This window comes from Sceloporus occidentalis, unplaced genomic scaffold (assembly GCF_023333645.1).
Source record: "Sceloporus occidentalis isolate IW3139 unplaced genomic scaffold, rSceOcc1.0.p SCAF_2, whole genome shotgun sequence".
NCBI classification, from domain to species: Eukaryota; Metazoa; Chordata; class Lepidosauria; order Squamata; family Phrynosomatidae; genus Sceloporus; species Sceloporus occidentalis.
Genome location: NW_028316982.1, coordinates 194,763,178 through 194,782,794, shown reverse-complemented (window position 1 = coordinate 194,782,794; position 19,617 = coordinate 194,763,178). Strand labels below are relative to the sequence as shown.

At 48.1% G+C, this 19,617-nt stretch overlaps 1 protein-coding gene across 1 annotated transcript in view; it reads left to right on the top strand.

Annotated features, from left to right (window-relative positions):
* Window positions 1-19,617, top strand: part of BCOR (BCL6 corepressor) — a 165,616-nt gene that overhangs the window by 28,061 nt on the left and 117,938 nt on the right. The window lies entirely within an intron of this gene.

Genomic DNA, 19,617 nt, shown 5'->3' with positions numbered 1-19,617 from the left:
AAACACAGTCCTAAACAAACAGTTGAAACCTACTTCAGCAGACAAGCCAGTTGAAAAGCCAAAATGCTTCTCTCAAAACATATTTGCCTGCTGTCTTTGCTGTTATCCTTTAGACACCAGGTGAACTCCATCCTGTTATCTTAAGCTTTTAGTGCTGTTTGAGATCTCTTAATGGCCTTTTATCTGCTACTTTTCTTTTATGTTGTTGGTTTAATGGTATAATATTTTATTGTACTTTATTATTATAATTTTTATTGTGGCCCTGTTATAGCAAGAGGTAGGGTGGACATTTTATTAAAAACATACCATCAGTTAAAAGAAAACTTTAATGGACACCAAATGTGTCTGGCAATTGTCAATTGAAACCAAAATGTATCACACTAACACAAGGAAGCTTTATGGCTTTCTGATTATCAGTTGTTCCTAAACGAAACATCTCTATATGTGTTTTTGATTCAAATTTGGTTCACATTTGGTCTAGCAGGACAGTGGCTGTGTTAATCTATTGTAACCAAAACAAATGCCTGCACTCCTGTTGTGGCATAATCCTTCATATTAAAGAACCTGCACTTCAGCAGAACCTTGCACTAGTCATAAGAACATAAGGAAAGCAATGCTGGATCAGGCCAACATCCTCTTTCCTAGTGAGGCCAACCAGAGGCCTATGGGAATCATTGTGGAAAGGACCCAAAGGACTATCTAGTCCAACCCCCTTCCATGCAGAAATGCACAATTAAAGCACTCTTGAGAGACAAGAATCCCACAAACAAGGCAAGAGCACAATAGTATCATGTCATTTGTGTTCCCAGCAGCTGATACTGAGAAAGGTACTGGGGAAAAGAGCCACGACTAGTTGCCATTGATGTCTTTATCCTCCATTAACTTGTCTCTTTTACCAACTATCCAAGTTGGTGATCAACTCTCCACATTGATGATCATCTACTACATTTTGTGGAAGTGAATTCCACAATTTAATTATGCACTGTGTGAAAAATTATTTCCCCTTGTCTACCATGTATCTTGTTTATTTATTTATTTCATTTATATGCTGCCTTTCTCCCTGAAGGGACCCAAGGTGGCTCACAGAGTTAATAACCATTACAATAAATTATAAAACAGTTAAAATCATATAAAAACAATATAAAATTACTTTAAAAATATAACAGAAGTTAAAAGGTAATATGCATGCTCAATATAAAAACCACCGTGGCACATATATGTTTCATATGCTTGTTTAAATAAAAACATCTTAGTCTGCTGTTGAAAGGTAAGCAGGGAGAGGGACAGTCTAACCTCCTCACCAAGCGAGCCTGGGATGGTGGTGGGACCGAGAGAAAGCCCCCCCGACCATCTTAATGTTGTGGCAGGTTCATAAAGGGAGATAGGATTCTTCAAATAATCTGGACCTAAAACAGATTAAGCCTAAGTGTCTTCCAAGTCACCCAACCCAACTCATATCATGAATTGCTGATGTTCAGGATCCATGTATTTTCTTTTGCCCTGCCTGGAGGATGCATATTCCCACTACCTTTTCCTCTCTCCTGGTATCTTTCCAAGCACCATTTCCTACTTCCATATGGGCCACTATTTGAAATAGCCACATTGCAGCCTCTGATGCTTTACTGCATCCCAGAACAAGAGCAAAATGTATACTGGGTCTACTTAAAGATTTATCGATATGCCCCACAGGCATTTCCAGGTTGCCTTGTAGGTGGCTTTCAGCCATGCATCTGATGATTGCTTATTAACTGCAGCACAACTTTTTATTTTTCTGGATTTAGTAAAATGATCCCTATAGGTTGGAGATTGGTTGCAGCAGGCAGTGCCACAACTAGAAGTGGCAGCAGCAGGAACACCTAGCAACTGGCTCAACACCCCTTGTGAGTCCAGAGAATAGATAAATGACTTGGCTGTCTGCCAGTGAGGAGCGCTAGAAGCAAATTTTCTCTGATTGCCTCCTACCATGTTAATCAGAAAATGAACAAGATAATAACAACTTGATCTGCAAACCAGTTGAATCAGAGTAACTAATTCAACCTGTTCTAAGGTTGCATCTGGAGAAACTAGTTAAGATGGTGTATTGGACTTCAGCTAAATTAGTCATACAACATTCAGTATGCAAAGGGATCTTGTACCACCTTTGAGATGAACTGAAAGAAAGAAGCTGGTAATATAAGCTTTTGTAGATTAAGAGGCAGTACAGACCAGTACTTTGTGCCGGCCTGACTGTGTACTAGGGGTGAGGAAGGGCTGAATGTTCACATGCTCCAAGCCCCTTCTTCCTCCACCGGGGCGCCATCTTTGCATGCACCTGTTTACACAGGGAATGCCACGATGACATCCCTCATGCACAGTGCCAAACAGTGCTGTGCACAACAAGCATCATAGCGCTGGGCCACAATGGTTATGGCGCCCCTTCTATGGTGCAAATAGAAGCCACTTTTGGGGGCTTCTTTTTGCTCCGTGCACAGGCTGCAGCGTCTGGTTGCCATGCCTTGCTTCTGGGGCTGAAAGGGGTGGCATTGAGCCATCCATCTGTGGAGACCTTTAGTTCACTTTCTCAGATGCATGGAGTCTTCAACACAGTGAGAATAATGCTGTAATCTTACATACACTTACATGGGGAGTAGGCCTCATTGAATTCAATGGACAGTAAATTTTCATACTGAAGATGGAGAAAGCTTGTGTTCTGCAGCTCCAGAGAACAGGACCCAGAGCAGTGGATGCAAACTACAGGAAAACAGATTCAACCTAAATATTAGGAAGAACTTCCTGACAGTAAGAGCTGATTGACAGTAGACTATACTGCCTTGGAGATAGGTGAAGTCTCCTTCTTTGGAGGTTTTTAAACAGAGGCTGGGTGGCCATCTATCAGGGGTGTTTTGATTCTGTATTCCTGCATGACAAGGGGTTTGGACTGAATGGCCCTTGGGGTCTCTTCCAACTCCATGATTCCAAACATGCATACAACTGCACTGCATGTATGTGAATCCATGTCTATTTAAGACTGTGTTGCTGTTGAACTTTGCTGCTGTACAAGCGTTGACATCAGTCACTTCAAGGCACACATTAGAACCACTAGGGCTTCTAGCAGCTTTTGCTGCCATAACAGTTTTATGTGTCTGCCTCAGAGGTATCTTCAGCTGTGTCACACTAATTTGAATAGGAATGCTACTTCTGTGGAGTGGGACTCACCTGAGTTGACCAAGCAACCAAGGTTCATTGCCTTTTAATTATCCATCACTTACAAGCCAAGTGAACCAAAGGATTGTTGAGAATCAATACATGGCCTCTTAATGTACTGGGGGAGGTTGGGGATCCACAGAGGATCCCACAGGATATCACAAACTACACAGATTAGAACAAGGCAGTCATTTCTGCCCTAAACAAATGTACTTGAAATTCCTACTGATTTCAGTAGGAAGTGTATTCTTTCCAAATAAATGAGCTTAAAGCTGCACCCCAAATATTCTGCCAATGTATCTCCATCATCAAATTGATTCTGTTCCACGAAAATAATGACATTTACATACCTGCCCAGGATTCAATGGAACATTTCTATTGGATCCTTCTATTTTCACCAGAATCTGTGATCCCTCTACTTCCTTACAACCTCTTGTGCACACTAAAAATCTGCTCTGGTTGGCTGTACAATCCTCTGAAGCAGAGTTTGGATGCCAAGAAGAGCTCCATCAGGAAAGGGAGATTCTGCTGCTATTAGACTGCAGTTGTACCACTGCTGAGATTTGAATTACATCACTGGATATGGAAATACATCACAGAACCTTGGCCCTGGTTCATAGAGAACAAAAGAAATACGAAGCAACAGATAGATTTAAACAGGTCTAGATTTATTGTTTAAAAAATTTCCATGTGCAAACACTAACAGGGGAGGGGATATTGTAGTGATGTGCAAAATCCTCAGCAGACAAAAATGGGAGGGGGGCAGCCAAGATAGCCTTTTCAGGGATATTCTGGACACAGTGTTCTCTGTGAGTTTGACTTTCTTGTAGGAAAAAACACACATCCTAAGTTCTGAAGACACCCGCCATAGATGCAGGCAAAATGTCAGGAATAAATTCTTACAGAATGTGGCCACATAGCCCAAAAAAACCCACAGAAAATTATACATCATAAGTCTTTGGGTAGTTGAGGATATTAATCAACAGTATTTTACTCAAATGGCATAAGAAATAAATATCTCCTACTATTTCTGTAGGTGTAAATAGGTTCATCTTATGGTTGCCATAAATCCAAAACAACTTGAAAGCACACGATAACCAACAACATCCTCATATACTTTGAGCAATGGGGCAAAGGCACAGGGATGATCTACAAGCCCACGGCACTTATAATTATAATATATATTATTAGAAGTGCTTCATTAAATGGTGGGAAGCCCATCAGAGAGCCTGTGCTTAGGTGTTGGCTGCTTCTGTGTGACCTAGAGTGCCCTTTCGAGTGTACCCTTGTTTCCCTTATTATAAAAAAAGCTTGATGGTGTAATTCAGAACTGCAAGATCTCAACTGCAGCCACCCGGAGTCAGCATACTCAGCCATCTTACTCCAGCTTTCCCTTCACTCTTCACTCCTTTGGATGACTTACTTCCATTCCTTCTCTTAGGCTCCTGAAGATTTTCTTAATCTGCTGATTCATCAGACCTTTGTCTCCTTTTTTCCTTGAGTGGCAAGATTCCTGTGCTCTTCATTCTCTGCTTCCATTCCTTGTTTTTCTTATTTCTTCCTCATTGCTGTGGAAATGTAAAAGGTTGTGACATCAGTCCAGCTAAGTTGATGGACACAAAAGGACCAAATCTTCTGGTTTTTTGTTGTTCCAACTCTCAGTGGTCTTGTATCAGGTTAGCCTATAACTGGGGTGGATCCAGATGTAAATGTGTGAAACCAGTTTGGTAGAAATGGAGTCCCCTGCCTCCTCTTTCTCACAACAGCTCCCTGGCCCCCTGATAATAATAATAATAATAATAATAATAATAATAATAATAATAATTTTTATCCCGCCCCTCTGAGAAAAATTGGGGCAGCTAACAAAGTTATAAATACAAGCATAGTAATAATGCCACACATAGGATCTGGGGACCCTCCTGACTGGGGTAAGTGGAAATCCCAATAATTGTATGGAGGCATCTTTAATGAGCAATAGAAGGCAGATTTGGGGTACAGCCCATAGGCTTCAGCACTGCCATCATAAACCCCTCAGTTCATTACAGTACAAAATGTTTGGGAACATGAGTAAATGCCAGCTTTTGATGAATAGAGTATCAGCTAGCAACTTGTGCCAAAGCTTCTTTTAATAAACAAAGTGGCTACCCTTACCATATACATACATTCTTACTAAGTGGTAGAAAACAACATACATGTGTGCAACAGCACCCACACAAAATCCTGCGTGTCCAGGAGTTAAGTCCATAAACTGAAGATTGACGGAAGCAATAGTTAAATCACCAATTGCTTTGATGGATTCAATTATATCTATCAGTGGTGTTCTCAGAGGTGTAAAGCAATGGGGTGTATCATTTAGAACCCAGATGACAGAAGCTGAAAGCAAGAGGCAGGCTCCAAACCATCTCCTACACCACGGAGTACTTTCTGCATTTTAGTTGCTGCAAGATTAAGGCCTGATGAAAGAGTGGGGGGAAGGGGGCATCTTTTGTGCAAGCCTTTATGCCATTCAGCTTCAAAGAATTTGGAAATGCATGGCCTGAGAAACTACTGTTAGGTTGGCAACAAAAGAAGGCTAAAGGCATTCTGTACCTTACTTTACATGTCCAAAAGGCATTTTTGCATTCTGTAATAGGAAGCACTCCTTTTAGAAAAGCTCAGATCAAGCAGGATCACATCCCTAACTTAAGGATAAATGCAGGATCTTGACATTTTATATATTCAGCTTGCTTATGAAACCAAGTATAAATCTGGGCCTGCTGTTCATCTTAAAATATAGTATAAGGGTGTATATTTACTGACATGCTCCAGGACCTTCTTGGAGGCCAGAGAGGGAGATCTGGAGATGTAGAAGTTACAAAAATAACCCAGGCCTCCTGTGACAAAAAGGAATTAAAAATAGACTCGCTTAGCTAGCGGTTTCCAACTCTGGAGCACTCAAGACCTGATGGAAATAACTCTGGTCATTAGGTGGTGAATGGCCTTGCCTGTAAGTGAAGAATTAGCAAGAATTTGGTGTCTCTAGGAACATTGTCTTTCTGGAAGGAGCAGCTCCTTTTGTTGGTGGCAACTGGAAGGTTAAACAGGGCTTTTGAACAGGATAAGAAAAACTGACAAGTCAAATAGACCCCCCCCCCAGGTTGTGCTGGGTGAAAACCTGAAAACTGCTGACTCTGGGGGTCTTTGCATTTCAATAAAACTATTGCAGAGTAATAGCTCTGAAGACTCAGTAATCTGCACTCTCTGGTTTGGAGGGAAGCCCATAATTGTTCCCCTAAATAGCTGCCTCATACCAACCTCATTACAAAGGACAATTCTGTTGTTGTTGTTGTGTGCCTCCAAGTCCACTTATGGCCGCCCTAAGGCAAACCTATTGGGGGAGGCTGAGAGTGTGGACTCATCCAAGGTCAACCAGTGGGTTTCCAGGGAGTCAAACCCTGGTCTTCAGAGTCCCCATGGGAAATGAGGAAGAGAATGATAGTCTTAGGCTGCATCCACACTGGAGAATTAACCCAGTTTGACACCGCTTTAAGCTGGGCCCCACAACAAACTCCAACTCCCAGAATTCCATAGCCTTCAGCCAAGACACTTAAAGCAGTGCCAAACTGGGTTAATTCTCCAGTGTGGATGCATCCATAGTTCAGCACTCAAACCGCTGGTTCTCTGCAATTAGTTCACTGAAGTTTTGATCTGACACTTTATGTTGCAGTGTACCTGGTCTTCAAAGATCAGTTAATTCTGGTGCAATGCTTTATAGAGCAAATGATTTGAGAAAAGAAGTTTATGATACTGCATACCTTCTTCTATCCTGAAGAACTTTGAAATGTTACCTTTGTTGCCTTTCTACACAGAAGTAATCCTGACTTGAACTGAGTGGCAATTTGCTACAATTCAGCCCTTGGAGTAAAGGCAACAATGGACCCAGACCTTTATTGTATTTAAGGAGGCAGCCTTGCTTATTTCATTTATATCTTACCTTTCTTCCAAGAGGCTAAAGATAAAATATGTTCTATGTCACCACCACCCCACCACCATTTTATTCTCACAACAATCCCACAGCTGGTCCTGCTTGAGGCATTTAGCTGCCTGGGGCAAAGGATGCGACACTCTCATTGCTATATACATAAGTGAACTGGACTAGCAGTTGAAATTTCCTTCAGCATGGTGAATGGGAAAAGGTTTTTTCTGCACCTGAGGAAACAGTCTAGCTTAGGGAATGCAGACCAGGCTATGTGCCACCCACACCTCTCCCTGCCAACAGCAGGCAAAAGGCCAGGGAGATCAGGAAGAGTGGTTGGGAAGGCTGCCATTGCTGAGCCCAGCATCTATCACCCAAAACATTTGCCTATGGTTGTTTGGGAGGTTAGGCTAAATTATGAGGATGATCCCAAGGCTGTCCCAAAAAGGTGAGGGGGAATTTTAACTTGTGTCTCCTGGGTCCTAAAATCCAATGCTGATTAAGCAGTCTTGGACCCTCTGGGAATTTTAACCTGCATCTTTCACAATCCTTATCTTTGGCCACAGTGGACGTAGAAACATTTTCTACCACTGAACTAGGGTTACCAGGAGTATGGCTCTCCGATGGGGGCTAACAAATTTATGGAGGATCAACAAGGCAAAACAGTACAAGATCAATATACCTTCTTTCTGTGGGCATATTGTGGCTAAACTGAATAAATGACACTGGACTGCAGGCAGATGGGATTTGTATCATTTCATCCTCCTAGTACTTACTGTTGGTGCCTTCAAGTTGTTTCTGATTTATGGATACTCTAATGGGTTTTCCTGGCAAGATTTGTTCAGGAGAGGTTTGCCATTGCCTACCTCAGAGGCTGAGAGAGGGTGATTTATCTGAGGCCATGAGTTTCCATGACTGAGCAGGGATTCGAACTCTGGTCTCCAGAGTCATAGTTCAATGCTCAAAAAACTATGCCATGATGAGACAGAAGAAAATTGACAACATGAGTCCCTCACACCCACCCAATGGTAGACAGAAAAAGAAATTAAGACCATGATTAAGACACAAGCTAAGCAAAGAATATATTGCTAAATATTATGGTTGATCTATAGTGCTAGAGAAGTATTAGGACTGCTGGAGCTAACTCTCTCTTCCCTCCAGATGGTTCATGTAGTACAGCTGTGGGTTGCCCTGTACTCCTATCAGATGACTTGCATAGCTATTATTTGTGGAACTTCCTTCCAAGCTATTTCAAGTCACTTAAGCCACTTGTAACTGGGGTTATTTGAGATGCTGGAGAAAAGTTTTGCAGATACCGTGGACTGATAAAAAGACAAATAAATGGGTCCTAGAGCAAATCAGGCCTGAACTCTTCTTAGAAGCCAAGATAACTAAACTGAGTCTGTTGTCACCCAGTGGGTTTCCATGGCCAAGCGGGGAGTTAAACCCTGGTCTATAGACTCTAAGAGTAGCCACATTGTAGAATTAAAGCTATTTAACACCACTTTAACTGCCATGACTCTGTCATACAGAATCCAGGGATTTGTATTTCAGTGAGATATTCAGCAACAGCAAACCACCTCTGAGTAAATCTTGCCAAGAAAGCCCTTTGATGGGCTCACCGTAAGTTAACTTGGAGATACTTAGCAAAAATTAGATAATAGATGCACCCAGCATATGACTGGTGGGAAGGAGAGGAATTCCCAAAGGCCATACAAGAGAGATAAGCAATCAATCAGGAATCTGAAGCTCCTGGCACTCTCTTTTCAGAGGCAAAGCCAAGCCACTGTTACACAATTACCTGAGGATGATGAAAGAATGCCTGTGATAGGAGTTTTGTATTCAAGTAATCAAGGGAGAGCTGTGGTCATCCAGGAGGCATTAAGTTCAACTTTTTCTTAGAAACCTGTTCTTTGAGGGAGGAGATGAGGAAAGAAGAGCATTTCAGAAATCACAGTATGAAATTCAGAGAGACTCCCTGACTTCCACTACTTTTCTCAGTTCTTGCAGATTCCCACCTGTGACCTCCTTAATTGGGTCCAGCCATCCATCCAGCCTGTGGTCTCCCTCTCCCTCTCCTTCCCTCCACTTTCCCTTGCATTATTATCTTTTCTAACGATTCTCCAGACGTGGCCAAAGCAGGAGAGCCACCATGTAATCATCTTGGCTTCCAGGGAGGGTTGAGGCCTGATTTGTTCTAGGACCCATTAATTTGTTGTTCTTTTGGGGGGGGGGGGCGTTCTGCTCGTAGGTAAATATCTCCCTGCGGTTTCCTAGTCCTGGATACAAACCAACCTATTCGCTGGCTTCAGCTTCAGCAAAGACAAGTTCCAAGCCCCCAATGATTTCCAAACGAGGGGAACCCAGTTTCCCTCTCTTCTAAAAAAGAGGATTAGAGGTGTGCCCTATTTAATTCGGTGTGATGGCCTTCCCACTGCCATGCAGCTGAGGATCTGGGCTTTCACCTTCATTTTGAACAAGGAGCCTAAATGGCACGGTTTTTGACAAGGCAGTCCTTCGAGGGAAAACCACTTAAGATCCCCATTCCCCACTTTCCCTCTCCCATTTCCCTACGATCCCGTGTTTCTTTCAGGCCCAAGTAAGAGCTCCGGAAAAAAAGCTGGCTGCGGAGGCTGCTTGCTTTCAGGGCTGCGCAAGGCCAGCCTGGCTCCTCTTGGCTTGTTGCCAGAGACATAACCTCGGCCTCTTTCTGCCCCCACCTTGCTTGAAGCCTATAAAATGGGTGGGTGGGTGGGTGGGTGGGGGAGATTCCTTCCTGTGTGTGTGTGTATCCTTCCCCTGCCTTGCCATTTGGCAGCCTTTCCAGCCTTGCAGGGAGCCGGATCACGTGCGGGAGCCGTGTTTGTCTGGCCTTGGAGACTCTGGGCTCCGCGTGGAGCCGGAGCTGGCTCTCCTTCCTATTGACATTCCGCTTGCCCTGGGCCTGAAGCGAGAGGCCGGGCAGAGAGAGCTCCAGCCGCTTCGGGAGCCTTTGCGCAGCACTTCCCCCTCGCCTGCCTGCCTGCCTCCTCCTCCTCCACGCACACATCCTTTTCTCCCTCCCTCCCTCCCTCCTTCTCCTTCCCCTCCTCCTCTGGCCGCCTTGCGAGACGTGGGAAGAAAGATCGAGGAGGGGGAGAGAGAGAGATAAAAGGGAGCTGCGTGCGGAACCAATGCGCTGGAGGGTGGCTTTCGGTGGCGGAGCAGAACCTTGTAAATGAGAGATTTCCGTTCACAAGGCTCCGCTTGCACCGGGCCTCTCCTGCCCTTGAACTGCCGCGGCGGCAGCGGCGTCCCCAGAAAGTAAATCAAATCGAGCTTGCCTGGCTGGCTCCGGGAGAAAGAGCGAGGCGGCGGCGGCGGCGGCGGCGGCGGCGGCTGGGCACAAGGCTTGGCTGGCTGGCTAAGTGCTGAGAAGGGGAACAAGGGCTCAGCTGCCAGCTTCAGCCAAGCCGGGAGTCTCTTTGCCAGGTGCTCTTGACATGCTTCCTGCAGAAGCTACCTTCTCTTTACAAGGCAGAGAGAGGCTGGCCTGGGATCTCTAGTTTGCACCCCACGAAGGGGGTGGGCTTGGGGAGGGAAATTCCCCGAAACACGGGGAAGCGGAGAGAGGAAGAAGGGGCCCTGCTCTTGGGGAAAAGAAAACCAACCCAAGGCAGCCCCCACTCGAACAAATCTGGCCCTGATAGTCGCCCTAAGTCGGAAATGGCTTGAAGGCACACATCCACAACAATAGGCCCGAAAAAGTGCAGCCCTAAAATCCACAAGACAGCGAGACCTTTATTTGAACAACCAAAATGCACATTGTACATACTGAAAGTTTTCGAAGCTCCACTTGAAGCTTCTGCATCAGGCGGAGGTGTTGAAAATGACACAGGAGAAAGAAAAAGAAAGAAAATCATGTTGTTAATCATAGCTCTGCGTTTGACCAGAATCTTGTGGAGAAGCCCACCTGCATGAATATCTTTCCCTACCATCTCCGCTCTGCTGCCACCACCAACTTCAGCTCCCAGAATGCCATAGCACTGAACCAGGACAGTTAAAGCGGTGTCAAAAAGGATTATTTCTGCAGTGTGGATGCAGCCTTTGTAGCTTTCTTTAAGCAAAGGCAAAGCAGACAGCCCTCCTCGCCCGCCAGGCCTCCAAAACACTCCTTTGTTTTGTCTTCTTGTCAGCTCTAGTCAAGCAGGCTTCCCAGGGTTTGGAAACAGGGCCGAAACCTGAAAAACCTGGTTGCAGCGATGCATTGTCAGGCGCAACCGGACAGGACGCGGTCTGGCACTCTTTCCAGCTCTCAGAAGGAGAAGAAAAACATCTGTCTCCAGCTCTCTCTCTCTCACACACACACCAGATCTGAGCCCTGATATTAAAAACAGGTGCGAGCGTTTTTTCAAAAATGCTGCCTCAAATTCAGCCCTGGAGGGCTCTCTGGTAAATATGCTTCACCTCCCCCGAAAGTCAGTGAAACTAACTGGCCTTGGGAAGGCCTTCCAGACCTCTAGTTTACAGCGCCACTCGGCATTTTTGGTTGACACTGGCCCTCCTTTTTTTTACTGCCTTGTTATGGTGCGATCCACGGTTCCTTCAAACCGAAGAAGTATTTTGTTTGACAGAGGGCTTCTGGACTGCGCAGGAAGGCAGTGCGGCTTTTATATAGAAGTGCCATTCAATTCGCAAAACGCGAAATCCTCAAATTCCATGGACTTGAATTAGGGTTACTTCTAAACAAGACTATGGCTAGGGTTCAAATACCGACTTGATCATAAAAGCCCACTGGGGCGACACTCTCTCAGACCTCAGAGGATGGCAATGGCAAACCCGCGTGGAAGAAACCGGCCAAGAAAACCCCTTAGGGTTCTCCTTAGGGTCGCCAGAAGCCCGAAATGATTCAAAGGCCCACAACACACACACAAGATCAGTAGTTGCAGTTGTGCCCAGAACTCCTTCCTTGCTCTTCTACATTGGGGAATTCGCTTCAGAAATATACCTCTATTACTCTTCAGCTGCTGAGAAGCTGCGAAGCGGTGGGAGCCCTTTAACCCTTCTGGGTTAAGAAGTCAAAGCAAACGCTGCTGGAGAAAGAAATTAACACCTTCAGGCAAGCCACTGGCCCACATAGGTCGCCTTTAAGGTGCCGTGGCCTCAGGGGCCTCTTGCACCCGGTTTCTTCTACTCCTTCTCCTTTTCTTTTAAAGGACCAAACCCGGCTCTCCCACAACTCCCCCCAGCCCCCCCCCCCAGTAATCCGATTAGCCCCAGTGCCTTTAAAGAGGAAAGTGCCTGGTGCCCGCTTGCCTTTAGAAAAGCAGACAAAGGTCTAAAAGGCAAGGCCCCCGGGCCCGACCGCAGGGGGCTGACGCCTGTGAATGTTCAATCCGGAGGGACGGAGCAGGTACAGGGGAAGAGGCTTCTCTGTCGAGAGCTGCACACCAAAAGAAGAAGAAAAAAGAAAGGGAGGAAAAGCTTTTTTTTCCCCTTGAGACACACGACGACTCCAAGCACAGGCAACCCTCAAGAAGATTGTATATATAGGACTAGAACAGGCCTTTCTTTTCTTTTCTTTCTCTCTCTCTTTTTTTTTTGTCTTTCTCAAGGCACAACCCTCCCCCCCCCCCCCGCTCCAGAATTAGCTCGCAGAAGCCCCTTTGAAACCAGCCGACAGCTCCCAAATAACAATGAAGAATTATGACATCTCTGCCTCCTCGCTCTGCCTTTCTTCTTCGCAAACTCCGGCTCCGAGGCTCGCGTTTTGGAGCTCATTTCTCGCTTTCGGCTCCAGGCGGCTGAAGATTTTCTCTTTCCATTCCCATTCGGCGTCGGCGATGGGCTTTGCCGGACACGGGTCTCATTTACTGGAGTCTGGAGGTGAAAGAGCAAACGGCGACCTCGGCAGCAGAAATCAAGGGTCCTGGAAAGGAAGGAGGGAAGGGTTTCTGAAAGCCCCTGGCCGTTTCTCAAGCACAAATGGAAGACGGGCGCAAAATTGTTAACAGATCTTCAGAGCAGAGGTCAGAACTGTCCCGACCTCCCCGAGTCACAAACAGCCAAACTGGACCTGTCAATTCGGTGGCCTCGCTGATGGGGCAACAATAAGGAAACCAAATGTCTCTGAGGAAGTATACTTTTAAGTCCAGGAAAGCTCATGCTGCCAACTTCTTTCTTTCAGTTAGTCTCAAAGGTGCTACAAGATCTCTCTTAAATAATGAAACCAGTTGGCCTTCCTAAACCGGGGGCAGAGGGGAGGGAAATGTGTCGTGTTGCTTGCTCAGGTTGGACTCCAAACCCGATTAAAATCAACCTATGCAAATGCCCAGAGCCGTTTAAGGTAGAAATTATTGGCTTCCAAGCTGCTTATTGATTTCTGATTAAGAGGCGGTTCTCGGTGAAAGGCTCCGTCCAATTTTACATTTTCTATCACTACAGGGAAATAGCTACCCTTCTTAAAGGGTAAAGATGTAAGCCGCCTCGATCGTATGAAGAGGCGGGATATAAACTATTATTATTATTATTATTATTAAAGCAGAAAGCGAGAGAACCTTTACAGGCCAGCCAGAGGTCTGGTGACTTTGGTCCAACATACGCTGCAGAAATAATCCAGTTTGAGACCGCTTTAACCGCCCTGGTTCAATGCTAGGGAATTATGGGAAATGTAGTTTAGAGAGACATTTAGGCTTCTCTGTCAGAAAGCTCTGGTGCCACAATAAACTAGGGCAGTTACAGCGGTCTCAAACTGGAATTATTTCTGCAGTGTGTTTTGGACGAAATCTGTGTATTTCTATGTATACATTCATGCACCCACGAATGTCTGGGATCTAAAAAATCCACTCTCTCATATACTATGTTTATGCTCCAACATGGATGCGGGGAGAGGCCTCACGGGTGGCTTGTCTTTCTGACAGGCAGGGAAAAAAAGAAAGCCAGGCCTCCCCTCCCTTGCACCTATATACCACCCCGCTTCCAAGGCGAGCAATTAACAGCCTCTGAAATAGGCGGGGGTCACGCTGAATCTCATTTGCAAACTTCACAAAAACAAAGATCTGAAGGAGAGAGAGAGAAAAAGAAAGAAAGAACAACATCTTTGCACTTAGGACAAACGCGGCTGCCTTTTCTATAGCAGCTCAAGCGGATTTCTGGAGCTGCACCGGAGGGGAACGTATAGTTTGGAAGAGATTCAAAGGACTGGTGGCTCTCTGTTTTGTAGCCGCATTTCCAGGCAGTTAAACTTCTCCGACGACGACGGCGGCTGTGACATCTGCAGTGTGCAGCTCGTAGCAACTCCCTCCCCCCACCCACCAGCAAAAGTGATGGGTGGGGAGGAAGTGGGAAGCAACATCAAACAACCAAAATGCAGAGGGAGAGGGGAAGAGCAGGGAGGGGAAGAGAAAAGATGGGTGGGTGGGAGGCCCACCAACAACAGCTTGCACTCAGGGGACCAGAGCTGGGCCTCTGAACCACATACATCTCGCCTGGGCATCAGGCAAGTGGAGCCAAAGCCTTCCATTGCAAACTAAAATGTGGTGGTTGTGAGAAATGATCGTAGTCTCTCCCCTCCTCCATCTTACATTAGTAGAGGAGTATACAAAGGGATCTAGTGGCACCTTTGAAAGAGAGCTAGTGTGGCTACTGGTTTGAGCGCTGGACTATGAGTCTGGAGAATAGGGTTCAGTTCCCCGCTGGGCCATGATGAAACCCACTGGGGGACCTGGGGCAAGTCATATGCTCTCATCCTCAGGGGAAAGGCCATGGCAAACCTCCTCTGAAGAAATTGCGCCAAGGAAATCCCCTAAATTAGAAGGCTAGGCCTATGGGTCGAGATAGGTCGGAAAAGACTTGAAGGCACACAACAAGAAAGGGCTTTTGAGAGGAGCTGAAAGAAAGAAGCTGGTAGCATGAGCTTTGGTAGAGGAGGAGATCGGTGGTGGACCGGATTCAGGGACTCTTCGGTCAAACCCCAATGGCCTCGTTTTGCAGCCCCCGGCTTGGTGGCTTTGTGCCTCTTTCTCTGCGTGCCTCTGCATGGAAGAGAGAGAAACTCGGCTCAGCTCCTTGGCCAGGCTTCCTCTTCCTCTTCTTCCTGGCGCCCTTTGGCCTTCCCGCCTTCCCCTGGGGCTGGAGATGGAGGGGGAGAAGGAGGAAGAGAGCAGAAACTGGGGCTGGAGGGAGCGGAGGAGAGCTGGGAAACTTTGCCTCGCGTCCTTCGGCGTCCTCCTAACCAGGCCATCCCTCCTACTCCGTCCCCTCTCCTACAGCCTGGCACGTTCAAAATAATAATAATAATAATAATAATAATAATAATAATAATACAGAAAAGGCATATATACCCTCCTTCCCAATCGCTTCTCGGCCTTTTGGCTAAGATCAAGTGTACAAAATGCGCGCGCGTGTGTGTATGTGTATGTATGTGTGTGTGTGTGTGTATATATATATATATATGCAACGATGAAAGTTAACATAAAGCCAACGCGACAGGAACGGGAAAAGGCTGAGAAGGAGGGAGGGAGGGAGGGAGGGAGGAAAGGCAGAGACCCACCGAGCGATTAATGGTGGTGTCTGGCTGCAAAAGGAGGAGGAAGAAGAGGAGGAGGAAGAGGAGGAGGAGGAGGAGGAGGAGGAGGAGGAGGAGGAAGGGGGCGCTGAAAGGCCCGGCGGAGCTGCTGGGGAGGAAATGGAAGCCGAGAGGGAAAGAGGAGGGTGGAGGGGGAAGGGAGGCGCCATCTTTTCGTGTCACACAGTCCCAGGGACTGCCTCCCTCCTCCTCTTGGCTGCTCCTGCCTGGCTCTTTCGTTGGAGGCCCCAGAGAAGCCGGCCTTGGGGCAGGCGAGGAAGAGGAAGAGGCTGGCCAAACCCATTGGTCCAGGAGCCCCTTCCCCCTCCCGGCCTCCGGGAAGCTCCCGCACCAGCCCTAGCAACCCAAGCCACAAGCCAGCCGCCTGCTTCCTTCCTTCCAGAGCCTCCAGCGACGAGGTCCTCCTCTTCGCTTGCTTGCCTGCCTGCCTGCCTGCCTTGGTGCTGGGAAGAGGCAGGCGAGAGGCCTAGGGCTGCGTCTGGCTGAAGGCGGAAGCGGAGGAAGGCGGTGTGGCTTGGCGTGTGCTGTGGCTTTCTCTCCCCTCTCTTCCTCCCCCTCCGCCGCCGCCATTTGGCCCCTTTCAGTTGTCACTCAGAGACCTTGCGGTGGAGCGGAGGCCCTTCTTGGCCTCCGGAGGAAGAGGAGGAGGCGCCAAGAGAGAGCCCAGGGGAGGCTTCCTTTGGCCAGGGAGAGCCTCCCCCCAGGCGCCCTTTGCCCCTTCTCTGGCAAGTCCAAGGCGGCCTCCTCCTCCTCGCCATTAAAGCCCTGCCGGGGTCGATCCCGGCTTCTGAATATTGTGTCTTTAACTCACCCCCCCAACCGACAGCCCAGACTTTCCCCAGCTAGAGTGAGCAGATGTCCTCCCCGGCATTGCGAAATGGAAGGCGTTCCAGAAAAATGGAGATCACCAAAGAAAAGCTAAAAACACTCATATAAATATAAATTTAGGCTAAAAGTAGAAGACGTTTTGGCATTCCTCCTGGACAGAAAGCTGCAGTGATGTACCTGTCCTAGAAAAGGAGGACTTCTGGTCCTCCTAGGTGCAGGACATTCAAAAAATATGAAGGAAACGACCAAAGAAAAGCTAAACACACTTATATAAATATAAATGCATACTTCTTAGTCATGCTTAAAACAGAAGACGTTTGGGAATTCCTCCTGGACAGAATTGGAGTTCTAGAAAAGGAAGACATCCGGTGCCCCTGGATGTAGGGCATGCAAGGAAAATGGAGGAGATGACCAAAGAAAACCTAAAAACACGCATATAAATATAAATGCGTGGCTTCTTAGTCATGCTCAGAGGACGTTTGGGAATTCCTCCTGGGCAGAAGATTGCAATGTCTTGGAAAAGGAGGACGTAGGGCCTCCTTGTCCAGGGCCCCCAAAGGGTCGCTAAGGGTTGCTGCCGCCTTGGCTTTGCTTCTAGGGCCTCAGCAGGGCAGGCTCGGCTGACGCCCCTGCAGTCTTGAGGCCTGAGCCCAAAGCAGCGCTGCCGACTCTCCGTCGCGGAAAAGGGCTTCCTGAAGTCCTGCCCAGAGCCCAGCCAAGGCTCTTAGATGGCGGCCTCTCACCGCTTGGCTTTGCTGCCACTTTCTCCTCGGGAGCTTTCTCCCGGCAAAGGGACGCTTTGCATTGCGTTTGGCAGAATCAACTGCATATATAATGTGTGTGTGTGTGTGTGTGTTGCCTGGTGCTCCACAAAAGCAAAGGCGGTTGCACTGGGGGGTTTCTGGCACCAGGAAAGCTGTCTTGTGGGTCCCGCGGTGCGCTCTCTGCAAAGCGCAAGGACTAGGCAGGGAGCCCGCTGGCATCCAAAAGCCTCGGTTCTCCCCGGCGGCGCCCGGGGAAACCTAGTTTCAATCTGGCAGGTCTGGCTAACACACACACACACACACACACAGCCAAGCAAGCGCGCTCCCGCCTCTCCGACCTGCTGATGCGGGAGCTGTTGGGGGGGGGAAGGGAAGGGAAGGGAAAGGCAAGCGAGGAGGAGCGGGAGCAGCCGCGCCTGGTGAAGGGGGATTTGATGGGTGGTTGGCTTCGCTTCAGGAGGGGGGAGGGAGGTTGGCTGCGCCTGGTAATGAGGGATTGGGGGGGGGGGGAGGAGGGAAGGGCGTGTTGGTTGCGCCTGAGAGAGAGAGCGAGAGAGAGGGAGGCCTGCCTGCCTGCCTGCCTCTCTGCTCGCTTGCTTGCGAAGGATGGGAAAGCTGAAGCGGGGGTGGCTGCGCTTGAGGTTTTTTGGTTGTGTTAAAAATAAAAAATAAAATAAAATACTGGAGAGTGCGGGGGGGGGGGGTGCTTTGCATCCCGACTGAGCAGGAGGCGTGCCTTCTGTTTCTAATAAAGGAAGCGACTTTTCTGGAAGAAAGGTGCTGCTGAAGTGGTGGGGGGAGGGATGGAGGTGCTCGGTGCCTCTGTGTGTAGGAAAAGATCGGCTAGGAAGGCAAAGAGGAGGAGGAGTGCCTTTTTTTGTTCTTGTGTGTGTGTGTGTGTGTGTGTGTGGTACATTTAAATAGGTTGTCCCCTCGAAGGTGAGGATGTTTTGCCCATCAGGGGCGATGGGAAAGGGGAAATAGTTTTTGCGGATTTGCCATGGCTGCTCCTCGGAAGAGAGGGTTGAATAGAAAGAGGTTGTCATAAAGGGTGGGTGGGGGTGGGGGGTTGCAATGCTTTCTTCCCGGCCCCAGGGGAAAAAGAGGAGAGGGGCAGGGTGGGAGGTGTCTCTTTGTGTGTTGTGTGTGCTACTGGCTGCTGTGTGTGTGTGTTGGCGGAATAAAAAGAGAGAGAAAGAGAGAGGGAGGGAGGGAGGGAGCGAATGGCCGCTCCCGGCGTCAGATGCGTTTGGCCGAGGCTCGCCGGAGGGGATTTGATGTGCCTTTCAGGCAAGGAGGGGAGGCGTTGGGCTTCGGGTCGGTCGGAGAGACGCATCTCCTGTTTCTAATAAAGGAGCCGGCTTTTATTGAAGGATCAACGCAGGCACCGGAGTCGTGTGGGCTCCAGCCGCCCGACTTCGTTAGCTGCTAAGCTGGCGGCCGCCGAGATGAAAAACCTTTCGCGATCGTTGGGAAAGAGGCAGGAGGGGCTGGGCACAGGCTGCTGCAAAAACCACCACCGGCAATAAATAAATGCATTCACACACACACATAGAGACCTCGGGATCCCCCTCCAAGATCTGAAAGGGCCCGGGGTTGATAGGGGGAAGCAGGAGGCGCAGATCCCCTCCTGGTGTAAGGGCCCCGGCTTTGGGGGATTGCCAAATTTTCTTGAAGGGAAACTCGGGGGATGACTAATCCCGCGCCAGGCGGAGGGCTGCCAGGGCTTTCTTTTTCCGTCACCAGCAGTTGCCGACCCTGTTTCTCGCTCCAGAGAAAGGAGCGGCGAGAGAGAGGCGGCTTTTGAGAAGGCCGAGCAAAGAGCCCCAATCTGCCTCAGAGGAAATCCCCTGGCCAGCCCCGAGAGGAAGCCAGGCTAGGCCAAGGCGCTCTGGGGAGGCTTGCTCCCTGCAAAGGGCTCCGGAGACAAATGCAGCTGCAAACCCAGGCGCACTTGCTCTGGAGCAAGGACTCCGGAAGAGAGAGTGCACTGGGCGCCCCCACTCTCTCATTCTCTCTCTATATGTGTAATGAGACATGCAAGAAACAAGAGCCCTTCAAGGTGCCTTGAGGACTAAAAGGCCTTTGCTTTTTAATATCCTCGACTTTCAACTTCCGGAATTCGGGAGTATGTGGACTGCAACCTCATGGGATTCCAAACTCTTCGAAAACTACCTTTGAACATGGTTCAAACCCAGGCTAACAGCAGCCTGGCCCAGGAGTTTGAGAATTAGACTAATTCTCTGAAGACTGAGGTCCAAAACACGCTGCAGAAAGAATCCAGGCTGAGAGCCTTTTAACTGTCCTGGCTCAGTGCTGAG